At 34.5% G+C, this 18,257-nt stretch overlaps 1 protein-coding gene and 1 long non-coding RNA gene across 2 annotated transcripts in view; one reads left to right on the forward strand and one right to left on the reverse strand.

The window, feature by feature from the left end:
• LOC138713506 (uncharacterized) overlaps nucleotides 1–18,257 on the forward strand; it is a 334,865-nt gene that overhangs the window by 78,087 nt on the left and 238,521 nt on the right. Inside the window, exon 2 of the long non-coding RNA XR_011335879.1 lies at nucleotides 4,680–4,734. This is a non-coding gene — a long non-coding RNA (uncharacterized lncRNA). The remainder of the gene's footprint in view (nucleotides 1–4,679; nucleotides 4,735–18,257) is intronic.
• LOC138713505 (peptidoglycan-recognition protein LA-like) overlaps nucleotides 1–18,257 on the reverse strand; it is a 138,575-nt gene that overhangs the window by 53,595 nt on the left and 66,723 nt on the right. The window lies entirely within an intron of this gene.

Raw genomic sequence — 18,257 nt, forward strand, 5'->3', positions numbered from 1 at the left:
ACACTTGTCATACCATGGGATCAATTTTTGTATCCTTGTGTCGTAGAAGTTAGCCGCCTGGGATCGGAACCAGCGTTTGACAGCCGTCTGCACCTCTCTGTCGATCCCATGATATGACAGATGTCTCAATTCCGGTGGGAAATATGTTGAAAAATAGCTCAACAATTGCTTTGTCTGTTTCAATAAATTTTTTCAATGTAATTGTGTTTTCTTTCTATTAACGTCCCCTGGCGAATTTATTTTTTACGGCCCTCGTAATTGCGGTCGATGGCCAAAATTTGTATAAGCACTTATTTTGACATTATTAACATGAGGAAAGAAAAAATAATAAGTTTTTATCTGCCCCCTTCAGAATGTTTGCTTGTCAGCTTACAGTTGAGAGCGAGGTCACCACTGTCTCTGTTTACATGAGAACTTGGTTGACTGCGGGACATGAGACGAGTTGCGTGGTCGTAAGCATTATTTTCTGATGTCGCATGTTGTAGAGTTAGGCTAAAGAATATTAAGGCTGCTTTAGACGAAGGCGATGTTATTTGAAGCAAGAATGGAACTGATTTCATTAAGTCGAACAGGATTCTTTCGAGTTCTTCGCATCCTACAATAATAGGCCTATGTATTGTATTCTATTTAATTATAATGCTAATAACAACTATTGCTACACAGAGTGATTCACGAGGATTTACCGTCACTTACGGAGCTTATTTCCGAAGACACTCTGAGCAAAAAATGTCATATAAACATATGTCCTAATCTCAATATCTTCAGAGGTACACTAATTTGAAGTTGTAGTAAAATACTTTCTTTCTTTAGTTTTAAGGGTAAAAAAAATATTACAAATCAAGAATGAAGTATTCAGAAGTGCCATTTCCTTAATTGGCTAGTGTTCTGAAGCTAGAAATGTGTTGTTAATTGCTTTGTGCAGATTTTGTTTTTCAATTTTTAACTAAAAATTACATCTTTCTTAGCACTTATCACAAAAATTGTTACAAATCATAACACTTTAGGAACTTGATTCTTTACAATTTAATTATTCATCCTAATGTACAGTCTTAAAAATTTTACAAGAGTGTGCGATTTGTAACAGTTATTGTGATAAATGCGTAAGAAAATGTAATTGTACTTAAAAATCGAAAAAAAAGAATCTGTACGAAGCAACTATGGAATTCACAACACATTTCTAGCTTCAGAATATAAGCTAATTAAAGAAATGATATTCCTGAATAGTTCATCCTTTATCTGCAATATTCTTTTACCCTTAAAACTCAAGAATAATGGTCTTTTATAAACAATTTCAAATTAATGTAATTCTGAAAATATTGAGATTAAGACAAATGTTTATATGACTTTTTGCTCAGAATGTCTTCGGAAATAAGCTCCGTAAAGGACTGTAAATCCTCGTGAATCAGCCTGTATATTGGTAGTGCATTATAAATTATAGTAACTGATTTTGTGCTCTTTCTACATCTATTTCTAATGGAAGAAAAGACTTCTCCTTTCTTTATCTCTACAGAATTTCATCCTGATTTGAGAAATATAAACTTCAGGAGATGGTTCCTTAAGCAGTTTCCATATTTTGTCACAGTTCCAGTCTCAGTTCCACATCATATACTGTATGACAATTCCACACTCACATTGTAAATTATATTACAAATGTAGTTATATTGAAATGAAACTAAACTTAATTATTACCACAGTACATTTTCTGTTACAACTAAATTAATCGGTAATAAAATATAAAATGCCTGAACAAATTATGAACACGCTATACAACTGCAGCCAAGGCCTAACTCACTAGATCACAGCTTTCAAACCGTGTTACACGTATCACCAGTGATATGGAAGTTTGGTAGGTGTTACTCCTTTACATTTGTAAGAATAAGCAATCACTTGATTTGAAAATGCGTCGTCAGAAGTACTTGCAAGTCAGTACGCAATTAGGCCGACTGTTAATTTCTCTATTCTAGTGTTGGAGACTTCCCAAGAAATCTTAGTGAAACTTACAGCAGAGTCCGTACAGGCCAGTTTCTATCCGATACTTTTCCAGTTTACTGCGGGCTAAAGCAAGGAGATGCACTATCACCTTTGCTTTTTAACTTCGCACTAGAAAATGCCATTAGGAAAGTCCAGGATAGCAGAGAGGGTTTAGAATTGAACGGGTTATATCAGCTTCTTGTCTATGAGGATGATGTGAATATGTTAGGAGAAAATCCATAAACGATTAGGGAAAACACGGAAATTTTACTTGAAGCAAGTAAAGCAATAGGTTTGGAAGTAAAACCCGAAAAGACAAAGTATATGATTATGTCTCGTGACCAGAATATTGTACGAAATGGGAATATAAAAATTGGAGATTTATCCTTCAAAGAGGCGGAAAAATTCGAATATCTTGGAGCAACAGTAACAAATATAAATGACACTCGGGAAGAAACTAAACGGAGAATAAATATGGGAAATGCGTGTTATTATTCGGTTGAGAAGCTTTTGTCAGCTAATCTGCCGTAAACAAATCTGAAAGTTAGAATTTATAAAACAGTTATATTACCGGTTGTTCTGTATGGTTGTGAAATGTGGACTCTCACTTTGAGAGAGGAACAGGGATTAAGAGTGTTTGAGAATAAAGTTCTTAGGAAAATATTTGAGGCTAAGAGGGATGAAGTTACAGGAGAATGGAGAAAGTTACACAACGCAGAACTACACGCATTGTATTCTTCACCTGACATAATCAGGAACATTAAATCCAGACGTTTGAGATGGGAAGGGCATGTAGCATGTATGGACGAAACCATAAATGCATATAGAGTGGGTGGCCAGAGGGAATAAGACCTTTGGGGAAGCCGAGACGTAAATGGGAGGATAATATTAAAAGGGATTTGAGGGAGGTGGGATATGATGGTAGGGACTGGATTAATCTTGCTTAGGATAGGGACCGATGGCGGGCTTATGTGAGGGTGGCAATGAACCTGTGGGTTCCTTAAAAGCCATAAGTAAGTAAGTGTTGGAGACAGTAACGAGGGTGTTTTGTTTTCGAGTTCTGTGTTTTTCTTATACCCATGTTTGCTTATATTAAAAACTTTGTTGAGAAAAATGATATTTGTCTCGCTCCTAAACTGATGGCTGAAGTACAGAAGCATTGCCGTTATTTGAGAACAGATTTCTGGAGATCTTGCTGTTAATTCAGAACTTAATTAAGATAAACTCTGCACTGTACATACACGGGGACGTAGAATACGTAACCCAGTTTCGGAAAAGGAACTACAGTTTTGTTGGTTTGAATACAGAGAAGCGATTAATGTAGGACATAAATATATTTTCTCTTCATAATATGAAGCGGCATTCCGAAGTTAATCCCAGCTCTCAACCAATTCTTCACTATGGTTCATTCAAAGTGTAATGTATGTGTCTATTATCACTTTCATATTGCAAAACTCGAGACTGTTTAATGGAATCAAATGAGTGGTATCACAGATCAGTAGTTGTTCTCGATGCCGAGATATTACTGAGAGGCAGCGCTGCACATCTAATTGGCAGGTGGATGGGTAAAGTGCGTTACTCCATATATGGCCGAAATTGAATTCTTAAGTTCATATGGTAGAGAAAACGAGACGCACGTTTAAATATAATTTGGTAACTCCTATCTCGATTAGAACCATAGCTATGTGATTGTGTTTTCTGCGTTGATTCTCCAAGAGCATAGTTGTGGGCGTGTAAAGTGTGTTAACTCCAGTGACCAGCTAGATTGGAGGGAAGTGAAGTGGCTCCATTTACAGAAGAATTTATTTGGCATTCTTTTCTATATGACTAGCCTGGAAGAGGAGGCATTTCAAGAAGTCAGTTTTCTAAGAACAGGTAAGGTCAGTGCACTTACACCACCAAGGGCATATAATGCACCTTTGCTAATCTCTGCACAAAAGAATTAAATAGACAGTCAGAATGAGAGGTGAAGAGTTGCTAGAAATAGCTGTTGAAGAAAGAATAATCCTGAAACTGATCAGAACAGAAAAAGAAACCTCTTGAGTCACTGACTAAGAAGAAACTGCCTACTTAGGGATGCACTGAAAGGAATGGTGAACGGGAGAAAAGTTTGGGGGCAGAAGAAGATATCAGATGATACACAACATTAAGATGTATGGATCGTATATGGAGACTGAGAGGAAGGCGGGAAATAGGAAATATTGGAGAATGCTGAGTTTGTAGTGAAAGACCTGTCCTTGGGCAGAAAACTATGACTATACATACATACATACATACATACATACATACATACATACATACACACAGGGTGGAAGGTAACCTTTTACAATCCTTCTGGGATATGATATCTCGAATTATGACAAACAAGAAAGTCTAATAATATTTTGTTCCCAGATGGGTGGTTTTCTAAAAAAAAATGGTCTTTTGTAATTTGAAATTAAGATTAAATTTTTCATGAAACTGCTCAAAATTGGATTTTTCTTACATGTAGGATGTTAGAGTAAGCTATGTATGGCCATGTTACAGTAGTATTTGCATAGAAAATAACACAGATTTCGAATAAATCGCGTTAATAGTCGTGTACATATTGCATGGGAACAGGGTTGTGACACGTTGGCAACACTGTTTCTTACGTACGCAAACCATGTGGACGAGCTAGGTGTATGGAGCGGACGATACGCTTACATTCACTTTGTCATTTGTTGTAGGCTACGTGCAGTTCGAAGCAGTTGAAACACAACGAGATGCCACAGTTTTCTAATCGTGAGTATCTGGACATGTTATTAATTTATGGCGAAACTGGTAACAATGTCGCTCCAGCTGCTCGCTTAAACAGTGACAGATAACTGGATCAGGAGTGTGAAAGTTGTAGACACGCAATTGGTGCACACTTTGAACAATATCTTTATAAGACACTGTAGAGAATGGTGTACAAAATTTAATAGTGTACTCCACATTAATGTGTATTATTTGCATTTAGTTTTAAAGTTGTTTATTTCTTTCAAATATTGTATTGTAATTGAATTGGAGTGACATCAACTGTGTGATCCTCAATGTAAAATAATACTTTATTTGAGTCGTGTAATTGTAAAATCATATGCATCACTTTTTTTTTTTTTTCGAAACGAGTTAATGTTGTATTTCATATCTTCATATGATTCTACAACTGCTATGGCACTGTTATGCTCCAAAACCAGATACATCACATGGATTTGTATGATGAAAATTAGTATTGGTTGCAAATCCTTGGTTGCTTGCAAACTTTTTATCTTCATACTGAAAAATTATATTTTAGTGATGTATCTGATTTTGCAACCAAACGTCTCATTTAAAGGATTAATTTTGTTTTATGCATAATTTGTCATTCTACTGTATTATTGATGAAACTGCCTTAAAATGTAACGGAAACTACGTGTTCGTTCGTACTAAATTTAGTGCTGAAACGATACAATAACGAATGTTTCATCATAGATAATGAATAACATAGTTCATGTAGTTAACATGTTACGATTGCATAAATTTTGATTTGACTGCATTTTCAACAAATATTTTTGTTTACAAAACGGTATGTGTGTATACATCCTCTCAAAACCCCTGCCAAGTAGATGATTGGAGCGGAATTCAGTATGTTGGAATGCAATTATCTCGCGAAGTAAACACTGCTACTGTCTACAACGTTGCAACATTGCAACATTCGTTTTCTCGAAATATTACAAAAACTATTGGTCGTATGAAGAAATATTATTTGACAAAAAGTTCCCAAATGACATGACCTGTTATGTGTGTGAAGGATTGTAAAAGGTTACCTTCCACCCTGTATATATCATTGTAGTGTTACTTTTCCATTTTAAGTTGGCATCAAATTAAGTTGAAAGTGTGTTGTTCTTGTTATACTTTTACTGTCATTGTATTTTATTATTTTGCTCCCTATATTTTAAAAAATACGCGCATAAAGTAAGCGCTATATTGAATTACTTGTAGCAGTAAACACTTACATACATGAAAACTTGGGTGGGTAAAATTGAGTTTCAGACATTTTTGAGAAAGGTTAACAATAATCTAATAAACACTATGTAGGCCCTATAAGAGGATCACGAAGTAAAAATATACAAATGAGGATCTTGGAAAACTATTCAAACTTTGAAAATCACTTATCTCGAAAATTTTTCTGGAGTTAACGCTCTTTACCACCACTCGCCAATTTATACGCAATTTCTGCGCCCTCATGCCCATAGCGAGCGGAAGTTGCGTCATTTGGCATGGTCACACAAGTTACATTGGTTCATGGCCTATAACTATTAATAATATTAGCATTCAGTTATGGCTCATAATGTTGTTACAATAAGCATTTGAAATTCCGCCATTTTTTATTTTACCACGGATACCGGAACGGGAGCTCATACTCTGTGCGGATTTCTACTAAAATAGCTAATTGATTTTACTTGTTATAGTAGTCTTCAGACTTTATCTAGAATAAATCTGCCGAATTTTTGTATTCAAAGACAAAAAGTGTATCCATTATTGACTACGAATATAGTACAATTTTTTGCCTTTCACGACAACTTACTTATGTGAAAGTGGCTTTATTTTCTGTTACTTATGTATAAGAGAAAGTACAAAAATAAATCATGGTCTGTGATTAAAATCTTCTAAACTGCTTTTGATATTTTATTTTTATTTTATTTTAAATCCACCACCAACAGAAGCAAGCTTCTAATTACAATTGGCTTACATTGTTACATATACAAAATACATAACAAGAAAAAAATAAAACAAACACAAACGAAAGAAAGATGCATAATAGATGCTAGAATATAATTTTGCAGTTAATATAGTGCCAAATGTCAATATAATAATGCAAAATTATTCAAAACTGGTATAAAAACATATTCATAATTTAAATATCTAAGGAAATACAAATCTTTTTAATATTGTATGAAACTTTTTAACTGTTAAACTGAAATCTAATTGAGAATTACAGTTTAAAGACAGAGAGTTGTAAGTATTACACATAACAAACAATGGAGAGTTCTTGAAGAAAACAAACAGTTCTAGGAATTGGAATAACAAAAGGTTGCCTATGACGTAATTCTATTATTTTTACATTGAACTGAAGGAATTTAAGAAAATCACAGTTATTCATTATACCGTTAACAGTCTTGTAGAGTAAAATTTGGCTATTTATTAATCGTCTAGATTTTAAAGTTTTGTAATTAAATTCCAAAAGTAACTGATTATATGAAATTTGCTTTTCATAAGACGACACGTGATTTTTTTTAAATATAAATAACGTAAAAATCTTTTCTGTATCCTTTCTATTTGCATCTGATGGGCCTGGAACTGAGGTGACCATATTAAAAATATGGTGTCATCAAAACAAGACCATGCATCTCATGAAGAACATATATTTTGTGTTTCCTAAACTTAATAAATTTAATTATGAAAGTATTTTAATTTCATGGGAAATCTCTACATTTCCTCTAATAGATGGTATTTGTCTTCAGTACACTGAATTAGTGGTACTTGGAGAAAAAAGGGAAGTTTGAGATCCGTGCACTAGATGATTGAAACATGTGTTGGTGCGCTGTAGTATTCATTTACGAAGTCAGTTTAACATATTTGTTTCTCTATTCGGTTAACCATTTCTGACAAAAGAGCTGATTTGATCCCCGAAACATCATATGACATTGTGATGAACAAATAAGGATATGGTGTATGTTTTTTCAGAGTGTTATTTTTTTGTCATGTCTTTGTCTTGTCTGCTGCCGGCACCGGAAGAATCATGTCATTTTGCAGGGCATATGATTAGTCGTTTCCTCTTTTGTTTCTTTTTGTCGTGAGTCGACACTGCACGAGATAACACATGGTGCGATTATGTAATGCTCGTTGGAGTCCTTAAATGTAACATTTCCTTATATTCTACTCTTTTTCTTTTCCCTTTGTTTTATACACCATGCCCAGCTTAAAACACAAGTAAAATAGATTTTATTAAAACTGAAAATGTATACGAAGTAAATCTACTGAGATTTGATAGTGCACCCATTGCAGTTTATGTAACATTTATGTAGTCATCACTAGATAGAAAAATAAACAAGCTGTTAATTCTATAAAGTTAGAGCTATGTGGACGCTTCAGAAGAAAATCTTGTTGGAAAACGTATTATGTGTCTTTCACGTGTTAAATTTTATGTTACCTTGTTAACATGTTTCGGCCTGCTATTGCCCATCATCAGAACTGGTTGTTGCTGCCTTGGCGCCTTTTGTTTTACTTTCTGTGAGGGTGTGTTTGTGTAGTGTAATGTGGAGTCAAAGAGAGTGTGTGTTCTGAAATTGAGCTGTGTGTTGAGAATTTCATTTGGATGTGTTTTTGTGTGTCTGTATATTTCGTATTGTTCTAGTGTGTTTAGTTTCTGGCATTTTGGTTGGATGTGTAGAATTTCCATGTCTGTGTTGATGTCTCTGTATATGTGGTTAGCATTTGTGATGTGTTCTGCATATGTGAAAGTGTTTTGTAATTTTATTATTGCTATGATGTGTTCTTTGTAACGTGTTTCAAATGATCTGCCTGTCTCTCCTAGGTAGAAGTTGTTGCAGGTGTTACATTTGAGTTTTTATACGCCTGTGTAGTTGTATTTGTTTGTTTGTGTGTTGAGATGTTTTTGTAGAGTATTATTTGTTCTGTATGCGATGTTGTAATGAGATTGCAATCTTATGTGTGTTTTTGTTTTCGTATGTTAGTGTGATGTTCCAAAGTGATACAGTGTTAAAAGTTGTGTAATTAAGATGTATAATGAAGAAAATGTCGTGTCTTATTTGGTTATCAGAAACTAAGTTGCCTAGTCAAACACACATGATCTAAGCACGAATTTTCTTCGTCAAGTTTTGTCAATACAATCTTCACTTTATTTTCGGCTATGATCCGCCGTCCGGTATTTTAATTTTATATGTTGTGCAAAAAATTATTAGGCCTACTCCTATTGCGAGTAAGTTGGAATTCACATTTCTTGTTGAATTGATTTTCTTGGGTTCTTTTAAATGTGGTTCGAATCCGTTCATTGTCTCCTCCAGAAACTTTTCGCTTGGAATGCTTGTTGGTTTTCAGCAAGAAGATTCATGTTCGCTTGAACTTCGTGTACAGGCCATTCAGTGATCGGCAAGTGTAGTACATTTAGAACTTGTTCAACGCGACTTTTCAACCCCAACCACAGTCTGGTATATAAAGTCGCGAAGGTTGAGTTTATGAGGGTAGTAGGAACAATAGACTGTGCAGGTACTATTTCGCATTGTCTGTAATGAGGCGATAGTAGCGATCCTAGTGGTTAGCAACTATCTATGGATGCATATTTACTACGTATTGAGCTTCGTGACTGTATATAGACTACTAGACTGTGCCCCAACCCACAGTTCACTTGTACCAGCTGGGTTTGTTGCAGTTAGCAGTGGCGACTTATTAAGTAAGTATATATAGGCCTATATATATTTTTTTTTTCAGGACGGGAAGAACATTAGATGTTTGCTAAGCCAAAAAGTCTTACCAATTTACATTTGTTCGAAACCGGTCTTTTGTAGGAGCCCTGTACAACACCGTTAAATAATGGAATGAAAATAGTGAGATTAATGATATTTGCCGTATATTTAAATAAAGAATAAATTGCTACTGTCTTTACCAGCGGGACCGTGATTAACACCTTCGAAGGGAGAATCATCTAACATGCACTTAAAAAAAATAAACCACAATTAATTATGTGATTAAGGCAAACTCATCAACGCTAATTCTGATTAAAATCATTTTAGGCTCTGTTTTGAATTTGAATTTTGCTTGATAGAGTTTCTTCTTCCCTTTATTGAGACTGATATTGATGTTAGTCTTTTATGTTATCGAAAAACTTCCAGTTAAGGGCATAGGATACTTTAAGTTATTATAATTATTCGGAGACAGGCAGACTGATGTCTTTTCTTCATTAATGGAGTAATAATTACATGAAACACTTCTTGCCTCTTCTGTTAAACTTCAAAGAATCGACGAATGCTGGAAGTCGCTTGATTTGCTTAAGCAATGTCTGGAATACTTTAACAAATGTCGGCACTTTCGCTGTTTTCTATCGGAAGAATAAATGAAGAAATGTACTAATTTTGCCTTCGTCATAGAAGAGAGTGAATTACTGTAATGTTATGTAACTAATGTGTATTTAATGACTCTGCACAAATTTCACTCTTCTGTTTTTTTTTTAATATCTACGCCGCAAAGATGCGGTCATGTATGAAGATAACCCACGACCTCTACCCACACGTCTTGAAGTTCATGATCGGCAGAAGTCCCTTTTTTTCCTCATCGTTTTCCTCATGGTGTATATATTTTTTTAAATTTGTTTATTTTTCGACGCTGTATCAATTTCTATGATTATCTAGTCTCTGAGTGAAATGAAGGTGATAATTCTGCGGATCTCTGGAAAAAACTAAGGAAGAGCCATGAAGTGCTTTGCTTGGACTGTGGCATTGTATATGGGAGAAATATGGGCATTACGACGAAGTGAAGGGAAACGACTAGAAGCATTTGAAATGTGCATATGGAGAAGAATGGAACGTGTGAAATGGACAGGCAGAATAAGATATGAGCTGTATTGAAAAGAGTGCGTGAAGAAAGAATAATGCTGAAAATGAGCAGGAAGAGAAAAAGGAATTGGCTGGGTCACTGGCTGAGAATAAACTGTCTGTTGAATGATGTACTAGAACACATGACTAGAACAGTGATGTCAACGAGAGCGCAAACATGCTCACAGCCCGTATGCGCTGATAAGAGCACGTAGGGCACGTAGGTACACTGGCTCGCAAAACTTTTGTCCGATATACTGTAGAGTTTTCCTCGTTCTTAAGTTGGTATTTGTACTCACCCCAGTCGGCAGGTATCCTCCTTGCAGGTAGCCAACCATGACCCACCCCTCCTCACAATAAGAAGGTTGACGACACGTAAGCTAGTTCATTCTAAACTGAAATAGAATCCTAGTGTCATAAGTGAATAAATATGACATATTGCAGATCCTCCTCTAGCCACATTTCTTTACGTTATGATGCGCGTTTAGTTTATTTTCGTTGGCTGTTATCATAGAAATAACACTACGTTAATTATATTAATTAAAGCTGGCACTAACAATCGACAGATTAATATTCTAAAAAAAATCGTGTAAATAATTTTATTAAGATAAATTTTTATGGGTACCGTATGTGTATAATTTAAACCTTAATTGTCAATTGTATCCCATGGGATACGGAGTTTAATTCATATTTTGCACACATAAAAAATAGGTTTGCATGTTACTCTCATATAGTAACGGAACAAAAATATGGATGTAACGAACAAAAAATAAACAAAGCATATAGAAAATAGCAAATGTCTGTTCTTTTTTTTTTTTAAGAAGGGCACTGTATTCCATATAGTATTAAAGAAAATTATAATTGTTATTCCATTCTGTTGAAATGATAATATAAACGTGCTGAAGATAATGAGTGTTTCAGCATGGCCCTCTTCGTGCCCTTCTCTGCACATGGCCTTCTTTATTATTACAAACAAAAATCTTCTGTTTCTATTGCTTCTTTATTATTACAAACAAAATTCTTCTTCTGTTTGTTTCTTCTTTATTATTATAAACAAAAATCTTCTTGTGTTTCTGTTTCTTCTTTATTATTACAAACAAAAATCTTCTTCTCTTTCTGTTTCTTCTTTATTATTACAAACAAAAATCTTCTTGTGTTTCTGTTTCTTCTTTATTATTACAAACAAAAATCTTCTTCTGTTTCTGTTTCTTCTTTATTATTACAAACAAAAATCTTCTTCTCTTTCTGTTTCTTCTTTATTATTACAAACAAAAATCTTCTTGTGTTTCTGTTTCTTCTTTATTATTACAAACAAAATCTTCTTCTGTTTCTGTTTCTTCTTTATTATTACAAATAAAAATCTTCTTGTGTTTCTGTCCCTTCTTTATTTTTAGAAACAAAAATCTTCTTCTGTTTCTGTTTCTTCTTTATTATTACAAACAAAAATCTTCTTGTGTTTCTGTTTCTTCTTTATTATTACAAACAAAATCTTCTTCTGTTTCTGTTTCTTCTTTATTATTACAAATAAAAATCTTCTTGTGTTTCTGTTTCTTCTTTATTATTACAAACAAAATCTTCTTCTGTTTCTTCTTTATTATTACAAATAAAAATCTTCTTGTGTTTCTGTCCCTTCTTTATTTTTAGAAACAAAAATCTTCTTCTGTTTCTGTTTCTTCTTTATTATTACAAATAAAAATCTTCTTGTGTTTCTGTTTCTTCTTTATTATTACAAACAAAAATCTTCTTCTATTTCTGTTTCTTCTTTCTTCTTCTTTCAAACCAAACAAGATATTGGCTTGTAAACAGTAAACACTGACTGCTGATTTAGAACATGCAAAACATTTCTCCATGTGTATATTTTTATAAATAATATAACGCAGAGGAAATTAGTGAAAGTTTTAAATTTCAAGTAAAGTCAAATTATAGTATGCCACAGATAAACTTCATTATTTCGTTTCTTTACACTCCAACTGGGTTTATGAAATTTATTTGAAAACTGAATTTTCATCAATTTAAGTGCCAATGAAGAAACATTTTTGTAATGAAGAATGGTATCTAATAAATGAAATACTGATTTTCTTTTTCATTTGTTTTGATTAATGTAATCAATAGCCACACCAGTTACCATCATATGGTATAAGTTGTCCATTCCTCTCCTCATGGAATTTACCAACCCATTTATATAGCGTTCAGACGTGACTACATCATCCCAAGCATTCTGTAGTATTTCCCATAACTGTTGTGACGTCTGGGGTCTTGTGTTATCCAGGGTATCATTCACCGTGCGCTGAACTTCGGCCCAAACATTTTCCAACGGATTGAGATCAGGACTTTTTGGAACCCAAGGGACGAGTGAAATATCATCTTCATGAGTCTGAAACCATCTCTGACACAACAAAGATGTGTGGATGGAGGAATTGTCCTGTTGGAAAAATATAATTCCATCAGGTTGCAGCATGCGCACGCTGGGTAGCATTATATTTTCCAGTATGTGGATATATTGTTGAGAAGTCAAATTCTCTTCTATTTTCCACAGAGTTCCTCCTCCTAGCCTGGAAATCCATCCCCAAACAGCTACAGAAATACGTCCACTGCGTTGTCTTGATGCTACATATTCAGGTTGGAACCTTGTGGACCCAATAGGACGAAATACCTGAATAGGCCCATGACTGGTTTTTGAAAAAATCTTTTCATCTGAAAATATCACATTTTCCCACGGATATTCATAATATTCCTGGCAAAATGCGATGCGATCTATTTTGTGATCTTCCTTTAGTATATCCTTAATAGCTGCCCTCCTTGGCTTTGTGTTAGCTAGTGTCTTAATACGTCGAAGAACTGTGTCTCTCGATCCTGGGAAGTTAGCACGAGCACGCAGGATTTTGGCAGTGCTGAATGGTTGTTGTCTAACGGCAGCAATTAGTGCAGCGTCTTGTTCTGGAGTAGAAAATTTCTAATGCTTGGTCGTCCGCCCCCTGGTTTTCTTGTTAAATAACCTCGTTCTTGTTACTGTTTCCACCAACGAGATGCTGTTCTTGGGTGCACTCCGTAGCGTTCTCCAGCACTAGCAGCGCTCATTCCTCTTCAATAAGCGCTATCACCTTAGCTTTAGTATCCATTATTACAAACTGATGTTATATTGTGATCCAACATGGTATTTATACGTGCATAAAAGATGAAAAATTATCCTGGAATGTTCTATAATACTCAAGAGAAATAAACAACATGTTTTAAACATTTCGGTGCAAAATTGACTCAATGTTGTTAGTTCTGTAGGTTACATATACCGTTATTGCTCTAAAATGTTTTTGGTTCGATTAGCTCGGTATATCGATGGCTGAGAACCAGACCGTTCTAAGTCCAACTTTTTATAAGAAAGAAATCTGTGTTTCATTGTGTTCCAGCTCTTGCCTGCATACATGAATCGAACAAAATTGTAAATATTCCTCTCCATAAGGTTGCTATGAAACTATTCCAAATTGTTTCATGAAGCATAGAATGTCAGGACTTAAAATAACTCTCCTGAAAAAAGAAATAGTAAAATGGACTTGGAACAGTCTGGTTCTGAGTCATCGATATACCTAGAACTCAGGGTTCGAATACCTCCCCCTCCAGGACATGGGGAGTGGGGTATGTAGGTATATTGCCAACATAACTTCTCACAGAGCTCACTTCCACGTTATTTCATAGGACAAAAGTTTTGCGAGCCAGTGTACAAGTCACTGGTGAACACAAGGGATGTACATTACATATCGACGAAGAAGTCGTTCAGTAAGTTTCAAGCTGACTAGATTCTTGACTTCTTATGTAAGTGGAAGATGAGGTGATGCTCTTTGTTGGTTTGTGGAAATTATTTAGTCACAAAGACAAGCAGTGTCCAACGCCTGAAATTATTAGTTAACCTACAGATTGATATAATATTCAAATTAGTTTGTTTTTATTGACATTAAATAGTAGTAAATGTATGTGAAGATGTATTGTAGAACTTCTTCCTCACAGCATTGTACATTTGTTTACATAATAAAGTACAAATAAAAGTGTGTGCTGCTAATGGCGTAGACTCGTTACACGTCAGTTACGAGTTGTGTCTAAATTGTCCAGATTTTCATAAATAAATTCTCAGTTTGACGATGTTTTGTGCCATTACAATATCCTTTGGTTAAGCCAACAAAAAGTTCTGTTCAGGTATTTTGAATTGCGTGAATATTTATCAGAATTCATAATAGTAAAATAGAGACAGTCCAGAACTAGTTGACTCTACTTAGATCGAGGAACTTAGCTCTCTCAAGGATATATTCGAGCATCTGAACGTTTTTAATTTGAGATCGCAAGAAAAGAATTAATTAATTTGTGTCGACAGATATTGTTAAAAGCTTTGAGATGAAGATTTCGTTGTGGATGTCACAGATCTCATAGCACAATTTTTATAATTCCAACGCCTTCAGTCATTGAACTCCTGTTCAAGTGTAAAATACTGCAATGTTTTAAAAAATCTTTGGGATGAGTTCCATAGACGATTTAAAATTAACCTACTCCAGTCCAAGTTGGAATTGTTTTGTGATCCTTATCAAACCCAAAAAATATACCAACACAGTTACAATTGAATACCTGAATTGACAAACATCCCAAGTCCAAAATTTAACGAATTCGACTTTTTATCTAACAAGGTGTGTTTTACATAGGCTATCATTCTGTAAAAAAGAATATCCTAACTCCGACTTTAAGCCTGTGTTTTTGGATCATACAAATATTTATTTCAATACTCATAATGCAAGCCTATATAATTTCTTTGCGGTCCTCAAAAATTTACTTCAATGGACTTGGAATGTTAACCAATTCAGGTGTGCCATTACAAATTATTTTGCTGCAGGAAACAACATTTCACCGGACATAAGAAGGCTGGGGTCGGCAAAAATAAGAAAAGCACTTCTGAAGAATTTAAATTTGTTTCTATACTTAATCTGGAGTAGAGCAAGTAAATGCTTTTACTTACCTTGGCTGTAATCTCTCCTATATTCATTCTCGAGATATAGATAATAAATTAGCCAAATTTCAACAGCTGCTAAGAACAATTAGAAATACACTATTTAAGAAGGTCCGGCAAGACACAATTTTGAAATTCTACAAAACAATGGCCATTCCAACTTTGCTATATGGATCAGAAACTTGGACTCTAACAACTAGTCAACTGAAAAGAATAGAAGCAGCTGAGATGAGATTACTAAGACCGCTAGCAGGCTACATTCTCTATGGCTATAAATATAATGAAGACATCCGACAAGAACTAAATATCGCAGCCATTACAGAGACAATCCACAAGTATCGGAGCAACTGGCATGAGCATGTTCTACGGATGTCAAATGATAGACTACCCAGGAGATTATTAAATTACAGACCCCTTGGATACCGAAATCGTGGACGCCCGAAGAAGCGACGGAGAGACCAGCTTTTCACCTGAGACGGAACAGGCCAAATGACCTAAACCCTGATAGCTATTGATGATGACGATGATGATGATGATTCTATACTTCAGTGTGATGGTGCTCGTATAAGTAATACATGATTATGTAACAGTTACATAACAATAATTAGGCTAATTATAGGTCTTATTATGTAAAACTGCTTAAGTTAAAGAGAAGCTATGTTTATTATTTGTTATATCCTACTATTATATAATTAATTGCATGCTGCAAAATATGCCTTTATTTCTTGTTTTCTTGTGTGAGCGTAATACATTATCTATTACTGAAGAGCAGTTTAATTCATCTTGCAGTGGTAGGCCAATAGAGTTCTTTTTCACCGCTACTGCCTGCACGTAGAGTCTTTCACGTGCTCTGACCTTGACATCTCTGTACTAGAAGGAATGGTGAAGGTGAGAAGGTGAGAAAAGTTCGGAGCAGAAGAAGATATCAGATGATAGGTAGCATTAAGGTATATGGATCATATTATGAGGAAATCAAGAGAAAGGCAGAAAATAGGAAAGATTTGAGAATGCTAGGTTTGCAGTGGAAGACTTGTCCTTGGGCAGAAATGTATGAATTATGAATGAAATATCAGCGAAATGAGTCCAGAGTCCAGCGCCGAAAGTTAACTAGCATTTGCTTTTAATTGGTTGAGGGAAAACCCTGGAAAAATCTCAACCAAGTAATTTGTCCCTACCAGAATTTGAACCTGGGCCCGATCGTTTCACTAACCGCTATTCCACAGCGGTAGAGTGTTCTTTATTCAGATCACATAATATTCTGTCATTTGTTTCACGAACATTCTATGATGTCTTTTTTCGCTGAGCTAGTATAAAACGCTGCTTTTGTAATGCTACATGTATATGGTTATACAGTCAACTCGCACCACCGATATCCACAATTTCCACTATTACGTGACTTTATTATTGATTATTTTTCTTCGTTCTTGTCTATCCTGTACTCAACTTTTTTATTTTGTAGCACAGTACTGCATAGCCTCTAATTCTTTCTGATGGCGTCCTGTCTGAAACGCTCCTTAACGCACCCTTTTACAATGTTACTCAACTTTATATCCATACCACGTCGTTTTGTTCGTTTTGCAGTAATAATATAAGTGCGATACATTTTATTTTTAAGAGCAACAGACATAGGCCAATCTTTAACATATGCAACGAAAAATGCAATCAATCAATGAAATAGAGATGGAGCCATAAAGAGTGGGTTGTAAGGATATGCGCCACTGAGTTTAAAACTGTGTTTTCACAATTTTTATTTAATTTCAATGAAAGTTTAATATCTCTAATTAATTTCATTAAAATTAGGTGATGTTGACATTTTCAGATATTTTGACTTGTAAATTTGATCCATAAAAATGGAATATAAAAATGCATATCTTACAATCAGATCAAATCAGATTACACATGAATTAATAATTTTTTTCTAATTTCATGGCTTAACATGTAACTGAATAAATGAATAATGCAACTATGTATTTGTTTATTATTATCATTTCTCGTTTGGAATAAAAAAGTAAGTGTTACAAGAATTGTTTACAACTTTGTTAACATCATGTATAGAAATTATACTAGCTGAATTTTTCAAGTGATAGAAATAATAATAATTTCCATAGAATATAGAGCTTAAAATGTGTGATAAAAATGTCATTGCATTATCTCTAGTGTTGTGGGATTTAATCGATTAATCGATCAATTTCTGTTGTAAGATTAATCGATCAAAATATTTAATCGAATAATCGGGTCGATTAAAATTAATCAGTTGTAGCTGATATTAATTATTATTTTGTTAATACAAACTCATACTAAAATTTCGACAATATTCCTCTCTCGGAAATTGCTTACTTAAAAGCAAAATAGTACTGTTATTTTCCAAGTGCAAAGCATGTGGCGTAGAGAAAATCTTTGCACAAACAGTTCAGGAAGAGATGGAGATATGAGAACAGTGACCTAGTCTACCTCTATTGAAAGTTGAAACACAATACGAAACCCTTATTAAGTTTTATTGTTTTCCAAGAGAACTTCCACCTTGTTGTCAGCTCATCTTCCTAGCATATGAAATACATGCTTTTCTGGGATTCGTCCCCCTCATCCCTTATAAAATAAACATGTCTACACTGTGTGCAAGTGAGAGCGTAACTATCTTTTTCTCTTTCTAAAATCTGGTAATTCGATTACAATAGGGGCAAGTCTTCTGTTTCGATCGCTGTACTTTTGCA

This window comes from Periplaneta americana, chromosome 14 (genome assembly GCF_040183065.1).
Source record: "Periplaneta americana isolate PAMFEO1 chromosome 14, P.americana_PAMFEO1_priV1, whole genome shotgun sequence".
NCBI lineage: Eukaryota > Metazoa > Arthropoda > Insecta > Blattodea > Blattidae > Periplaneta > Periplaneta americana.